The 16,458-nt window shown below is 46.9% G+C and overlaps 1 non-coding gene and 1 pseudogene across 1 annotated transcript; both read right to left on the bottom strand.

Moving 5' to 3' along the window:
• Nucleotides 1-254: 254 nt before the first annotated feature.
• On the bottom strand, nt 255-401 carry LOC123392196 (annotated as a pseudogene).
• Nucleotides 402-2,172: 1,771 nt separating this feature from the next.
• On the bottom strand, nt 2,173-2,279 carry LOC123392207. Its single transcript, XR_006606914.1, has one exon. It is a non-coding gene; the product is annotated as a U6 spliceosomal RNA (small nuclear RNA).
• Between the last annotated feature and the right edge of the window lie 14,179 nt (nt 2,280-16,458).

The raw sequence follows: 16,458 nt of genomic DNA on the forward strand, positions 1-16,458 counted from the left end.
GCACTAACCATCAAAGGCAATTCGTATCAATACTACAATGAGACACCACCCCACACCCATTAGGATGATTACTATAAAAAATAAAAAAGAGAAACAAAAAGAAAAAGAAAACAACATATTGACAAGGATGCAGAGAAATTGGGACTCTTGTGCACTGCTGGTGGGAATGTGAAACTATATAGCCATTGACTGCAGAAGAGTATAGCAGTGTCTCAAAAAATAAAAAATAGGTTTACCATATGATCTGCAATTCCACCTCTGGATATACACTCAGAAGAATTGAAAGCAGGGTCTGGAAGAGACTTCTTTTCCTGCCTCCTCCTCAAGGTTTTGGGTACTCTACACATTCAGAGAAACTTGTCTAGTAACAAACTATAGAAATGACTTGAAATTATGGTCTTTGGAAGGGATGTTTTGTGTACCTGTGTTCATAGCAGCATTGCTTACAATAGTTAAAACATAGAAGCAACTCATATGTCCTTCAGCAGATGAATGGGTTTCTGAAATGTGACATATACACACATGGAATATTATTCAGCTTTAAAAAGAAAATGGAATCACTTCTTGGTTTTTTGGCTAAGATCAAGTGCAACAAAAAAAAAATTGAGAAGTGCCTGGGTGGCTCAGTGAGTTAAAGCCTCTACCTTTGGCTCAGGTCATGATCCCAGGTTCCCAGGTTCCCAGGGATCGAGCCCCACATCGGGCTCTCTGTTCAGCAGGGAGCCTGCTTCTTCCCTCTCTCTTTGCCTGCCTTTCTGCCTGCTTGTGATCTCTGTCTGTCGGATAAATAAATAAAGTCTTCAAAATATTTTTTGAAAAAACAACAAAAAAGCTGTAATCCCATTTGCTCACCCAGTAAAATACACTGACCACCCACCTTCTGCCAGGCCCTGGGAATTAGAACGAGCAACTCAGACATCATCCCAGTTTCTCACGAGGTTTCCAATCTAGAGGGTGTTACAGGCTGTTATGATAGAGCGGGCTTAGTGTCAAGTTCAGGTAGTCAAAGGAGAAGCCCTTGATCCAGTTTAAGTGTCAGGAAATTCTTCCTGGAACTAGTGAGTGGCAGTGAGCTGAGGCAGGACAACAAGTAAGAGTTGGTTATACCAAGGATTTGGATTGGAGAAGAGGGAAGGTGTTCCAGGAGGAGCACGGAGGGACGGAATGTAGTTGGACTCAGCTGTATAAAGATACCCTTACTTTAATTTGCTTAAAACATGTGTTGGTCAAATCTTAAAGTTGGCCTTGAGCTCTACCATATAGATTTTGTGTCTCAAACTATTCCCCTAACCCAAAGTAGTAATGATTTTTTCCTCTGTGTTCTTCTAGAATATTACAGATTTAGTTCTATATTTGGGTTTATGATTCATTTCAAATTAACTTTTTTTTTCTTGAAGATTTTATTTATTTGAGAGAGAGAGAGAGAGAGCGCGCGCATGAGCAGGGGAAGGAGCAGAGGGAGAGGGACAAGCAGACTCCCCGCTGAGCAGGGATCCAGACGCCGGGCTCGATCCCAGCACCCTGAGATCATGACCTGAGCCAAAGGCAGAGGCTTGACCCACTGAGCCGCCCAGGTGTCCCAGATTCACTTCTTTATATGGCGTAAGATATACGTTGAGGTCCGTCCTTCCTTCCTTTGTTTGCTCTTGCATTTTTTCCCTCCTTCCTCCCTCTTGCCCTTTCCCCCCATCTTCCCACCTTAGTCTCCAACTGTCCAGCATAATTCATTGAAAAAACTTACGTTTTCCCACTGAATTGCCGCGGTACCTTTGTCAGAATCAGTTGCCCGTATGTTGGGTGTATCTCTGACTCTTCTGTTCCACTGATCTAGGTATCTTTCCTTACCCCAATACCACACTGACAACGATCGATTACCGTAACTTTGTAGTAGGTCTTGAAATCAAGTAGTGTAAGTACCCCCAACTTTCCCCTCCCCTCCATTCCAGATTTTCTGCATTTCCTTTAGAATTAGATAAGTGGTTTCTTAAAAGATCCTACTGGCCTTTTGATTAGGTATGCACTGAGAATCTAGAGATCATTTCAGGGATAATTAACATCTTAGCAGTATTGAATATTCTGATCCTTGCATCTTTCTATTTATTTGGGCTCACATGAATTCTCTCAGCAATGTTACAGTTTTCAGCGTGTTAAGTCTTATACACATAATTTTTTTTTAAATATGGAAGCTTCATGAATTTGTGTGTTATCCTTGTGCAGGGGCCTTGCTAATCTTCTCTGTATCATTCCAAGTTTAGTATATGTGCTGCCGAAGCGAGCTCTAGGTCTTATACATATTTTGTTAAATTTATCCCTGAGGATTGTTTTTTTAAAAAAGTATTTTATTTATTTATTTGACAGAAAGAGAGAGATCACAAGTAGGCAGAGAGGCAGGCAGAGAGAGGAAGGGAAGCAGGCTCCCTGTTGAGCAGAGAGCCCTATGCGGGGCTCCATCCCAGGACCCTGAGATCATGACTTGAGCTGAAGGGAGAGACTTTAACCCACTGAGCCACCCAGACGCCCCTCTGAGGATCATTTTTTATACTATTTTTCACTTTCATTTTCCAGTTGTTTGTTGCTAATATGTAGAAATACAATTATTCAAAAAATACATTGGCCTTCTATCATGTCTTTGTTAACCTCATTTGTTAGTTCTAGTAGATTCTTTTGAATTTTTCTACAGAGATCATCTTGTTGGTAAAGACAGTTTTATCATTTATTTCAAATCTGAGTGCCTTTATTCCTTTTTGTTGTCTTACTGCTCTGGCTAGGACTGCCTGTGTAATGTTGAGTAGAAGTGCTGAGAGTTGACATCCTTACTGTGTTCCTGATTATAAGAGGAAATCATTCAGTCTTTTACCACTAAGTATGATGTTAGGTGCATGGGTTTAAGGTGCCCTTCTTTGGATTAAGGAAGTTTTCTTGTATTTCTAATGCATGGAGGGTTTATAAAAATTACAAATAGATGTTAAATTTTGTTACGATGATCATACATTGCTTTTTTTTTAGTTTCTTAATATGGTGAATTACATTGATCTATTAGTTTCTGTTTCATCTATTTTGAGGTTCTGTTAATCGGTGCACACATATTTAGGATTGTTAGTTCTCTGGGTAATTCAGCTCTGTATCATTATGAAATGTCTCTCTTTATTCTGATAATATCCCTTGTTCTGGAAACTATTTTGGTATTAATAGAGCCGTCTTCAGCTTTCTTTTGAATAACGTTTACATGGTATACCTATTTCCATCTGTTTTCTTTTAATTTAGCTGTGCTTTTATGCTTTAAGTGTTGGGTGTTGCTTTTTAATTTAGTTTAATGATCTGTCTTTTAATTTGGGTGTATAGACTATTAGCATTTAATATAATTATCAGCAGGCTTGGTTTTAAATCTATCTCTATCCTATTTGTTTTGTTTTTAATATCTGTTATTCCTACTTTTCTATCTTTTTCTGGATTGAGTTTTTAAAATATAATTAATTTTATCTGTACTATTGAAAGCCATTGCTTTTAATTCCCATACTATTCCTAGGGAACATAATGAGAGCCTAATCTAGCAACATCCCTTTTCGAGAATAGGACTCTCAAAATGTCTTCCCAGCAGGATTTCAGAATTGCTATGGACTAGTGTCTTGTCTTCTATTTTCATTCTTTTTCTTTCTGAAAGGGACCAGCTGTTGTAGTTATCCTATCTCTGTTCCACCACTGTAGATTGAGTGCATGGGGCATAAAACACATTTTTACTATATATGTCTCCAGATTAAGAGGAGAGCCACATCTGGATCTAATGGACACACAATGATATATCATCCAGGGATATGAAACTCTGTGTTTATTGCTATGACTAGATGGAACTTTTGGGTTGTTGCCTTTGAGGAGAGGATGCATATATTGTGTGGTGAGGAGACCAAGACACACTTTTAGTGACTAAAGGATGGATTGGTGATTATATATATCTGGGTCTTTCTGGGTACAGGGTAAGTTTGGACTTCTTTAACTCTTTGAAGTTGGGAAAGTTCTTGTAACTATGATGAAAAAAATGTGAGCAGAAGTGATGTCTATCACTTTGTGATAGAATTTTTTGAAGAGCTGCTCACTGATTTTCTTTTCTCTTTTTTTCTCTTCTTTTCTCCAATGGAAATGGGTGTAGAATCTAACAACTGAGGTACCTGCTGAGCTGAGATGCACAGCTAACATCCAAGATTTTGGAGTTGTTTGTTACTAAAGCATAATCAAGCCCATCCTGACTGATATAGAATTCTAATTTGTAAATTGTTTCCTTTCAGAATGTTAAACACAATGCTCCCTTGCCTTCTTGAATTTGGGATTGCTATTGAGTAGTCTAGGACCATTCCAATTTCTGATACATTGATTATGACCTCTCCCCCCTTTATTTTTCTCTTTGAATTTTATCTTTTGTTTTAGTGTTCTGACATTTCACAATGATGTGTCTTAGCATGAATTTATTTTCATCAGTTGTGCTTTGGCATATTGGTATACCCTTTCAATCTGGAAATTCACGCTCTTTGGTTTTGGGAAAGTTCCATTAGCTATTTTATTGAAGATTTCCTTTTTTTCCTTAATCTCTTGTAATTTGATGTGAATCTCCTAAACTGGTGTTCTAATTTTCTTATTTTTTTTCTCTCCAATTTTCTATTCATTTTGTTCTACTTTCTGGGATATTTCCTTAAATTTACCTTCTACCCTTTCTATTGAGTTTTTCATTTTTGTTATTAAAAATGTCAAAATTTCATTTTTGTTCGTACAACATTCTTTTCTTATATTATCCTATTCTTATTTTGTGGATACGGTATCTTCTTTTATCCTCAGGATACTAATGATATTTTTCTTTTAAAAGTTTTCTTTCTCTGTATAGTTTGTTTCCTCATAGTTACCTTTTCTTGTTTGATTTGGCTCCCCCCTCAAATATCTGAAAAACCTTGACTGTCAGCTAATGAGTCAAGTAGCAGATGAAAGTGGTGATTGCAAACTTTGAGCTTGAGGGTGACACTCGTCAACTTCCATAGGATATGTTTTGAACAATGCCAGTGTCTTAGGTCTCTCTCTTCAGCTGATCATATTCTTCATATAGTCCCTACAAAATTCCTGCCTGAAGGATAAGGTTCTGGTTGCCAACTTTCTAGAACCAAGTGGATGATCTTGGGATCCCATATTTAGTTTTATACAATTATGATTTCCATTGTTTATGATCTGGTACTCACCCTCTCAATTGTGCTGGTTGACATCTAGTTCAGAGACCTCTGTTTCACCCTTTCTAGAGAGTAAACCTCCAGTCCTTTGCCCTCGCCAGGTGGAGGAAGGGCAGTTTCCCGCAGCATGGATGAGGGAGGGAAAAATCAGGAAAGGAGAGTGAGAAGGAGTAACCTAGGAAGGACAACCAGGAGACAGTGGCATCCCTAAAGCAAGCAAAGAAGGGGTTTCAGAGAAGAGTGAGTGGTTACTTCTGTCAAAGTGTCTGATGAATAAGATGAAGACAGAGAACTAGCCTTTGGACTTGGAGAAGTCATTGGTGACCTGGGTGAGAGATGTCTCTTGGTGCTATGGGGACAAAAACCTGGTTGAAGTGAGTTCTAGAGAGAATGGTAGAAGAGGAAGTGATGTCAATGGGTGTGGACAGTTCTTTCCATTTGATTTAATTCCTTTTTAAAACAGCAGAGTGAAATAGGCAACCATCCCCATTTTATAGATTTGTAGATGAGGAAACAAGTCTCAGAGAAGTTTAAGGGAATGTGCTCATGGCCTCAGGCTAGGTGCTTCTTCTTTTTTTTTTTTAAAATTTTTAATTTTTTATAAACATATATTTTTATCCCCAGGGGTACAGGTCTGTGAATCACCAGGTTTACACACTTCACAGCACTCACCAAAGCACATACCCTCCCCAATGTCCATAATCCCAGCCCCTTCTCCCAACCCCCCTCCCCCCAGCAACCCTCAGTTTGTTTTGTGAGATTAAGAGTCACTTATGGTTTGTCTCCCTCCCAATCCCATCTTGTTTCATTGATTCTTCTCCTACCCACTTAAGCCCCCATGTTGTATCACCACTTCCTCATATCAGGGAGATCATATGATAGTTGTCTTTCTCTGCTTGACTTATTTCGCTAAGCATGATACGCTCTAGTTCCATCCATGTTGTCGCAAATGGCAAGATTTCATTTCTTTTGATGGCTGCATAGTATTCCATTGTGTATATATACCACATCTCCATGCTGTTTTCCAGAGTGGCTGCACCAGCTTACATTCCCACCAACAGTGTAGGAGGGTTCCCCTTTCTCTGCATCCTCGCCAGCATCTGTCATTTCCTGACTTGTTGATTTTAGCCATTCTGACTGGTGTGAGGTGATATCTCATTGTGGTTTTGATTTGTATTTCCCTGATCAGGCTAGGTGCTTCTCAAGACAGCTTTTATCTAATTTTTCTTATTTTAGATCCTTCCCACCCTGCCCTAGCTCCAGAGATATCTGGTGCTTTTGGTACCTGAGGCTTTTGTGGCTTTTTGCAGTGTACATTGGGTTGATTCTCAGCTTTTCCTATTGCTAGTTAGGGATTCAACATTCCTGTGTCCACTAACTCGGTCATCACTTGTCTTGTCTCTCTTAGCTATTCAGCTTCCAAAATGTTGTGAACATTGTGCTAGCTGCCAAGAGGGGTTTAAGGCTTAGGTGAATCGCTTCTGGAACTCTGGATGCCTCTTCTTATCTTCTTGCTCTTTCTTCCTCGTCTCTCCAAACCCTAGGGCTCAGTCCTTGGTCTTCTCTTCTCTATCAATCTAGGTGGTTTCATTCAATTTCCTGGATTAAAAACCTTCTTCGTGACAGTGACTCCAACATTTATTTTTACTCTTAGGCTGAACCTCTCCTTTGAGCTCTAGATTTCCATATCCAATTGCTTACTCAACATCTCGACTTGGATAACTAATAGGCATTGCTAATGGGATGTGTCCAAACATCAACTTCTAATTTTCTCCCCCAAACCTACTCATCTCACAGTCTTCCCACTTCAGCAAATAGCAGCTCCCAAGAAAAACCCTGAAGTCTTTCTCAATTCCTCTCTTCTTCTCACACCACATACCTCATCAGCAATTCTTGTTAACTCAATTTTCAAAATATACCCATACCAACTTGGGTTTGAATTGTGACTCCCCTATAAACCATGTGACTGTATAAGTTTTCTGTAGCTGCTATAACAAATTACAACCAATTTAGCAGCCCACATAACACAAATTTATTATCTTACCATTCTGTAGGTCAGAAATCTGACACAAGTCTCATTGTGCTAAATAAGATCAAAGGCTCCTCAGGGCTGCATCCTTTCTGTAGCATCTGGATAAGACCTGTTGCTTTGCATATTTAAGCTTCTAGAGGCCACCCATGTTCCTTGGCTTGTGGCCCCTTCTTCCACTTTCAACAGCAGCAAAGGAAAATTGAATCCTTCTCATCACTATGACCTCTTCTGCTTGCCAATTCTACTTTTAAAGATTCTTGTGATGACCCAAATAATACAGAATGACCTCCCCATCTTAAGGTCTTTAACTTAATCAAATGTGTAAAGTTGCTTTTGCCATGTAAAGTAATATATGGGCAGATTCTGAGATTAGCATGTGGACGTCTTGGGTTTGGGGTATATTATATTGCCTAGTACAATGTCCTAGTCTCTTTTTAATCATTCTGATTCTCAGTTTCTTTATCTAAAAAAGGGAGGTAATCATATTTCCCTTGAGATAAATGCATAATAGATACTTAGCAAATGAAAGTCCTCAAACCTCTTCTTGCTCTCCTAACTCTGATCCTTGAGCTGGGCTGGGGTGTGACTCTTGCGGGCTCTCAATAAGTTAAGAGAGAGAGCAGGAACCCAACCTAGGCACCTTACCACACCTCAGGAGTCCCTGGTGTACCAAGCTTTCACACCCTGCACCTCTGCCAGACTTTCTGTATAGATTTCTCTAGACTACTTGGGCGTGACTGGTTGTTTCATCTGGTGTGACATGCACAGATGAGAAGGTGGCCCTAATGGTGGATGGGAGAGAGTGCGAACAGAGCCCAGGGGTCTTCACATACAACACCTCTGGACTGAACTTTCTCTGTATTTATTTTGGTTCTTCCTCATGCCAGACACTGGCAAGTTTACAAATATAATTATATTTAATTTCAAAACAACCCTCTAAAGAGGGATCTATTTTACCTCCCTATTATGTATGAGAAAACTGTGACTCGGAGATTAAGTCCCTTGCCTGGGGTAACACAGGCAGTGAATGGCAGAGCCAGGCAATGGGTCCAAGTCTGTGGACTTTCTGCTCTTTACTGTGCTGCAGTACTGTGTGAGGCTGGTGAGGTCCTTCTGCTGTGCTGATGGCCTTGGAAAATATTTGCACCGGTCAGGCTACAGAGTAGACCATCTGGCTTCCCTCCCATTCTCTGGGACTCCCCCCCCCCACTGCTTCAGCTGCCCTAGTCTCTCAATCTTCCCCGTCCTCAACGCTAGGAAGATTGAGAATCTGCACTCAAGGACTGTTGTCCACTCTTCCCCAGGGGTCTGCTCTGCTCCCCTGCCTGGGAAGACCTTTGAACTCAAGTCTTGAACCTATGTGTGCTTGCCCTTGAGTGCAAAATGCAGGTGCCTCACAGATGTCCGTGGGCTGCACTTGACCCTCACATCTGGGGGCAGGGGCCACACACAGAGCGTTCCTGGGTGTCCCCTTCCTTCTCGTTCGAGCTCCTTGGATTCTAACCCTCCTATCTATCTGAGGGCAGGCACAGCTCCTCTCCTCAGAAAAGTGTGTATATGTATATGGACTTGTTTCACATTGAATTTCCAGGAGTTCAAGGACTTCCAGAAACCCTTTCATGGACCATCCTAGTGATCCACAGGTCTCTGATTATGAACCCCCGAGCCAAGTATAAGCCAGACCTGGACTGCGAGCATGTGGGTCCTTGGTCAGGAAACGTGCATCTTGCGTCTGCCACGTGGCTGGTGTTGCTCCTGCATCGTGGATGTGGTGGGGGGAGTCCTGGCCCACAGTGAGCCAGCCTTCACGGAGGGGGACACGTGAATATGAATTTCTATTGTAGTGTCAGGAGGGCTAAGAGGTGGGCTGTGGCCAGGTTGCATAGGAACTTGTAGATTGCGCAAAAGGCGTCTGACTTTGTCCAGACCATGATAGGAAGCCGCTACACAGAAAGCAATAGGACCAGATTCTGGATGACGAGTTGGACTGCTGTGTCTGAAATGACGGTGGGAAGGCCACAGCAGAAATGGTAAATATACAGAGCTTAGGCCACTTGCTTGGGTTCAAAGGCTGGGCATCCCGGGCTAGAGGGCATCCCACCCAGCCCTGCTTTTGAGAAGCAGGGTGCTCCCGGTGATGGGGTGTCCCTGCTGTGTTCCAGTTTCCAGAGCACACCCACCTCCTCTCCCCTTAATGACCTCCTCACATATCTTAGGAAATGACACCGGGGTACCCAGGCTGGCCTTCTGCCCCCCTCCCCCAGTTTCTTCCCCTGTGGTTCTTGCTGACCTGTTTAGGGCTGCACTCTGTCTCTGGGGGATGTAGCTCTGTGCCAGAAGGGTGGCGAGTGCCCAGTCTGTGCTTCTTGACTAGATGGTGGGGGCGAGGCTACAGGTGGTGGTGTTTCCTCCACGGTGGGTGCGTATCTGTCTCTGTACTTGTTGCCTTTGCCTGTGTGGGGAGGGGCCCATAGCTGGGACCCAGTGTGAGTGTGGAGGAGGGTGAGGCTCTGGGCGGCTCTTGTGGGTTCATGCTGGTGGACCCCTGAGCCCCAGGTCAGGAAAGGGGCAGTTCCTGTAGCCCTGGGAAGGCAGCCTGGCAACCCCGGCGGTGGGCAGTGAGTCTGGCTTCCGAGTTCAGGCTGCCGCCACACATAGGAGTGATATTCCCGCAAGCTGGTGGCGCGGCGATCATTGCAAGATGCTGATAAGCGGTTCTGAGAGAGGGCACGGATCCGATACGGAGATGAAGGGGAAGGATTTCTTTTGTTTGTTGCCATCCCCTTCTCACTGTCTCCTCCCAGGAGAAGGAAGGCGGTGTAGGCTGCCTGCCCCTGCTGCCCCCTCGGCTCCCTCATCAGCATGCAGGGCCCACTGCTGCCCAGAGGGTCCTTCATGGCTTTGTGCCTTCAAGGTTACGGCCGAGGCGGCTTCGGCAGCAGAGCAGAGAGGGCTTTTGGCTGGGTTCCTCCAGGTCCCACTGCGGAAGAGGGTCTGGGAGGGCACCTAGCCTTCCAGCACCTTCCTGTACATGCGTGTCTCCCAGTCACACTCCGGCCTGAGGAGGAGATGGGGAGGACTTAGTTCCTTCCAGAAACCTCACGTGCCCTTCCAAGTGCCAGCCCTCAGGCTTGGCCCTCAGGCGCCCCCCCCACCCCCACCCCGGGAGCTAGACCAGAAACAAAGGAGCATAACAACATGGTGAGAGAGAGGCAAGGTAGAAAAATGACTAGGGAACCCCAGGCGTGGGAGCACTTGCACTTGTTTTATTAGGGTGTGTGTGGGGGCGATCCTACTCAGAGAAGATGTATGGAATTTTCCAGGCAGAAAGGAGACATTCACACATAGACATCCAAGGGTGTGTGAGTGCAGGCATGGGGCTTGGGCCTCAGAAGGCGTTGGGTGTGGTGGGCAGGGGAGGCGGTGGCAGAGGTTGCCCATAGAGGCTGGGAGGAGCAGATGGACGGGAGTGGGGGTGGAGAGGGCAGAGGAGGTCCAGATGGTAGCGGGAATTTCCTGCAGGAGTAAGGAGTCTGGTCTTGCCCCCAGGGCTCCACACCTTGTGTGTTGGGAAGGCATGGTATGTTAAATTGTTTTTAGAGACCCCTTTGGCTTCTTTGAGGAGGATGGGTTGGAGGAGGAAGACTGGCAGGAGGGAGACCAGGCAGGAGTCTCTTGAGGGGGGGGTCTAGAGGGTAGAGTTGGAGGTTCTGAAGAAAACAGTGCCCAGAAACACCAGGAGCAAGACACGGCAGGGCCGTTACCACCCGGCTGTGGAGCCAGACTGCCGGCAGCTCGGCGGACGAGCAGGATTCTCCCTCGGTACCAGCGCGGATGGTGGGTTCATCACCCAGGAGAGGGAGGATGGAAGCCTTCAGGAAGACTGACAGGGAGCCCAGCTTTGGACATGACGAGTCAGAGCACGTGGGCCCATGTGGCCAGGAGGCAGTGAGAAATGCAGGTCCAGACGTTAGGAGAGAAGTCTGGCCAGAAACAGGGTCTGGTGAAAGGCAGTGTCCGAGGTGGGGAGCAGGGAGGGAGCAGGGAGGAGGAGGGCGTGGAAGTTGCTGCCCGGGAGCACTGTCATTTGAGAAGTAAGGAACGGAGTCCCGGAGGGAGTCCTGTCCCGGCAGCAGGCAGAGGTGAAGTCAGAGAAGAAGAAAGACAACCTGTGGAGCGCAGGTCATGCGGCCAAGAGAGAGTTTTAGAAGGAACCACTGGAGCCAAACACTATGGGAGGACTAAGTGAGAAAGATGGCAACAAAGTCATTGTTTCTGGCTGATTTGCGCTCTTGGAGACCTCTAGGATTTCTAAGTATTTGGATGGTGAGAGACTGAGGGGTACGTTCTGTTTGATCCTCAACAAGGTCCTGAGGGCCCCCTTTTTTTCCAAGGAGGACTCTGTTTCCTTGGCTACTCTCTTCCACCAGGATGTGTATCTGGTCCCGGGGGTGGGAGGGGGGGAACAGGATGGTGAGAAGGAGCCGCTTCTCGTGAAACTCCCTACAGCACTGGGGTGTGAGCCTGTGCTGCTGGGATGCCCCCAAGAGAGTCACTGAGAACGTGGGGACAGAGACGGGGCAGAGCCTGCTGCGGCTCCCCCGTCCTCAGCAACCCCCCACCCGGGGGCACACACGCTGGGCCACCAGCCTCCCCTCCAGTTACATGGGGCTCCTTTCCTTCCCGGGCTAATGACTTAGGAGCAGAGGTGCTGAGCACTTCCGCCTTGGCCCTTGAGACCCTCCCTTGTGCAGTCCTTGCCCCCTTCCTCCCTTTACCATAGCATGGAGAGGACTCGGGGGTCCTAGAGGAGGGTGGAGCCGCAGGTGGGAGGAAGCTCTGTTTATGAATGACTGAGCGCAGCCCACGCCCCCCTGGGCTGTCCTGTGAGCCAGAGATAAACTTTTATTGTGTTCAATCAATGAGTTTTAGGCGCTTATCTGCACGGCTAGTGTCACCTTAACATGTGCAGAGGTTTTGTTTTCCTCTTGCGGGCCCGCTGCCATGCTTGAGAGCGGTGCTGGCCCTGGAGGAGATGGAGGGGAGCAGTGTAGCCCCTGGGGAATGGATCAGAGGGGGGGTGGGAGGGAGAGGGGACTGGCCAGCCTGGAGAGGGGTGGTGCCTGGCGGACCCCTGGCGGGCAGCCAAAGGGCCCGGGACTTTGTACTTGAGCTCATGTTCCATCCTTCTGGGGACGGTGAGAAATATCACCGTCCTCTCGGGATGGCCCTACGGGTCCAGTGGGGCCGAAATGCAGGTCATTCCTCTAGCTCTGTGCCCTTGCGGTACATTATGATAGGATAGCGCCCCGCATCTAGAGGCTGCCTCTTCAGCGTGGAGGGTCTAGCTCTGTGGCTGGTGGGATCATGGCGAGCAGGTGACGTATCCTTTCCAGAGGCAGGGCAGGACACACCCTAGAGGGTGGACTCAGGGTGCCCGCTTTCTCTTCCCCGTTGTATGCGGATCTGGAAATCTACACAGCCAGATGTGAATGACTCCAGAGCCGGCTTGAAGTTAGGCCCCAAGACGGCATAATACTAAGCTCGCGTTGGTGTCCCCACGCTGGTCCTAACCGAGTTTCCAGGTTCCCCAGCCAGGGTTCTCAAAACTAGAAAACTGACAAAATACTGATTATAAAAAATGAAACAATAGAGAGCTAGCACTTATGTTATCAAGACGTAGACAACTATTGCTTTTAGTTTATAAAAACTAAAGCCTTTTCTTCTTCTGTGTGCGTACCCGCATGTGTGACACACCTTGAATAATGTACACACAGTATGTATATACACCACATACGGATATATTACATACATATCTAAAAAAATAAAAGGAATGAATTCATGCTGGGCACATGGCCTTATAACTTGCTTTTTCCACTAACATCAAAAGACTATTTTCTATGTATTATGTATTACTTTGCAATATTTTGTATGGCTTAGTTCACCAGTCACTCACTGTTGAGCAGTGACTCGTTCCCAGTGTTTGCTGTTAGAAACAGCTCTGAGATAAACGTTTACTACTATGCGTTAATGACTATTTTTTTGGATAAAGTCCTACATGTGGAATTTTTGGATCCAAGAGTAAGAAAAATTCTAACGCATTGGTTAGGCGTAGACAAACTGGTCTCCAGAAAGCCTGTGCAAAGGTACTTCCATCAGGCGTGGGAAAGATACTTGCTTTGTCTCGAGTGTCCCGTGCTGGGACTAGCGGGTATCGTCCTCCCGGGGCTCCTTTCGTTTCTGGACTATACCACGGGGAGGAAAGCAAGGCTCGTCTTGCGCCCCCGAGTCTGTTCTTCCCTGGGAATGGGCGAACTTTGGTGAGAGGGACCAAGCTCAGGGGGGAGGAGCATTGGCAGAGGGAGGGGAGAGTGGTTGGTGGTGGTGCTTGGAAGAGAAAGGGCTGGGGGCTCTCCCCGGAGCTTCTGACCTGTGCGTGGTGGTGTGGGCACATGAGCCTTGTCCTGGGCACATGGGTCGGGCCAAAGGAGCGCCAGTGATGGGCCTGGGAGACAAAGCAAATGAGGGCGGGGCGAAGGCGGACAACGCCCGTCATTGGCTCCAGGAGCTGTAACAAAGGCAAATATTTGGAGGCCGGGATTGCTTAGTTTTCTCCTTGGAATCAGCAGACTCTCGGAGGCTGGGATTAATTTGAAGAAATTTACTAGCAGAGTTTGTGGCAGATAAAACAGTTTGCTTATTTCACACTTGTATGGCCACCTGCTAGGAACTGTTTGTTCAGTTTCGGATTCTTTAATTAAAATCAACATAAAACAGATTGAAAACATCCCAAGAAGGGGATGCTTGATTTGCTGGAGGATATTGCAGAAAGATGGAGCAAAGTGGTTCAAAAAGCGTTTCGTCACCCAGCAAGCAGGCGGGTGGGAACGTGTGGGGTTCGAGGATTCACACGCGTGTGTGCAAGTGTGGCCGTCAGACGGTGTGGGGAGCTCACCTAAGTCTCCTTCCTGCTCTGGGCATTTCCCATGGTGGCGGTGGGCTTGGGTGGCAAAGTGAGGGGTCCTCCTGGCTTCTACTCCTTGGAAAAGGTCAGCTTCACATTTTTTCTTCTAATAAATGGTCATTCAATCCCTCTCTGTCACAAGGTGTGAATAACATGCAATCTATGCCCAAAAGAGTCCTGTGTGGGAGACAGGAGAATGCAAGAGAAGTTAGAGCCCAAGGTGTGCCGTGTGCTGCCAGGATGTGGGGTGCTAGGGGAGTCTCGTGAGGGAAGACCTCACCCAGAACTGTGGACCTGGTGGTGGGACTCAGGTCCGACTCCTGAGAAGAAATGACCCGACCTCTGCTGAGGCCCAAGGAAGGGCTAGAAATGACCCAGGCTAAAGTGATATATACATCAGCTATCCCCATAACATACTATAATATTGCAGGGCATGTAACAATCACTACTTAACTTAGTACATGTTTCTATGAGTTGACTGAGGACTGGCTGGTCATGGTTGGGCTTGCCTGGGCTTTTTCCTCTTGGTGTCCAGGGTCAGCTGATGGAGTCTGGGCCTAATTAGTCTGCTCTGCCCCGTGAATCTTCTCTCCTTGTCCCAGAGCCAACAGGCATGGTCTCTCACAGTGACAGGTAAAGCATGAGCACGGAGGCACTTTTCAAATCTTTACTTATGACCTTCCCACTGAAGTTCCATGGACCAAAACCACTGCTCTGTCCGAACCCAAGGTCAAGAGGCAGGGAAAGGTCTTCTACCTCTTTAGTGGAATAATGACCTCCACCTTCAGAATGGTGGCCACAAGTGCAATCTACCACACCTGGGATGGGTGTGTGGTGGAGAAGCGTGTTACAGGGGAAGGGGACAGCAGGCACAGGATGGGGCTTGGTGCATGCCAGTGGTCCAGGAGGAGCTTAGGATATGCAAGGCTGGAGGTTCCTGGAAAGGCTTTCAGGAAGGGACTTATCTGTCTGCAAAGCCTGCAGATTTTATCCCCAGGACAGTGAGAAAGCATCGATGGGTTTCCAGCAGGGGAGGGACATGGTTAGAATGTCGCCTAAGATCACCTTAGAGTGATCATTCTGAATTCAGAGCAGAGAACAAAATGCAGGGCAGAGAGTGGGAAGAACAGGGACCAGTTAGGAGACTTGAGTCACCCAACCTTCCCCGGGAGTTGATTTCATAACCAGAAGACTCAGGTGAGGAGCCTTCTCCTAGTTTTATAAGGGTTTTACTAAATGCTCACCAGTCTTTCACTCTTGGCCTGCAAAAACCCCACTGCTGTCAAGGCAGATGGAGTCCGCTGCACTGGTTCGGCAAGGAAGGAGGCTCGTGGGGCCTGATGCATCCCACCCACCTTGGCCTTGACTCCGTGCAAGTGGTCCCTTGAGTCTCACCATCATCTTTCAGCAGACCCCACCAGCTCCCAGGAAGGCCGAAGCCAGACGTTACTACCCTTGTAGGAATCACTCAGCTCACCTTGACACGGTCTGCTTGTCAGCCACGTGGGCTCCGCCTGGCACCCATTTCCAGGCACCTGGTGTTAACTCTGGATTTTATTTAGCTAGCTACTTTGTATTTTGCATCCCCTACCTAAGGGCCTTGGTGTGGTGGGAAAACACTGGACTCAGGACCCAGAGACCTGGCTTTGGGTCCCATTTCAGCCCCCAGCAAGTCCTGTGATTTTGAGCAAGTCGCCGGAGCTCTCTGGACCCTGGTTTCCTCCTTGTTGGTTCATCCCAACAGGTGAAGTTATAAACTGAGGTCAGATGTAGAAGCAGGGCTCCCAGGAAACCACTCATCTCTCAATTCCTTGCCTAGCACACTCCTAACCCTAAGTATCCTTGAAGTGGGACCTGAGAAGCTGCCTCCTCTTCTCGAGGGCTGAGGCAGACCTCTGTGGAAGCTCTGGCCCCCTTACTTAAATACGGCTCCCCGGTGTGGAGCCTGTCGTCAGTGCGCCTTCATCTCCGAGCCCCAGCGCCTGGCGCAGAGCTGGCAGGAAATGGTGCTGCAGAAATGAACATGAATTCTTGCTAGCTTGATCTGGCCTGGCAAATTCAACCGCTGTCCTCGTTCTTTCTTCCCTGAAGATACTCCCCACGTGAGCCCCCCTCCCCACCCAGGCCACCGGTCCCTCGTCTCCCTCCCTGTCTCTTCCCTGCGACTACCATCTCTGTAGGTCTGTAGCTGTCCAATGGCTGGTCTCCAGCCTCCCCTCCAAGGTCCATGAGGGTGAGGACTGTCTTCACACCATCCA

Source organism: Mustela putorius, unplaced genomic scaffold (assembly GCF_011764305.1).
Source record: "Mustela putorius furo isolate JIRA1106 unplaced genomic scaffold, ASM1176430v1.1 tig00000460_pilon_pilon_pilon, whole genome shotgun sequence".
NCBI lineage: Eukaryota > Metazoa > Chordata > Mammalia > Carnivora > Mustelidae > Mustela > Mustela putorius.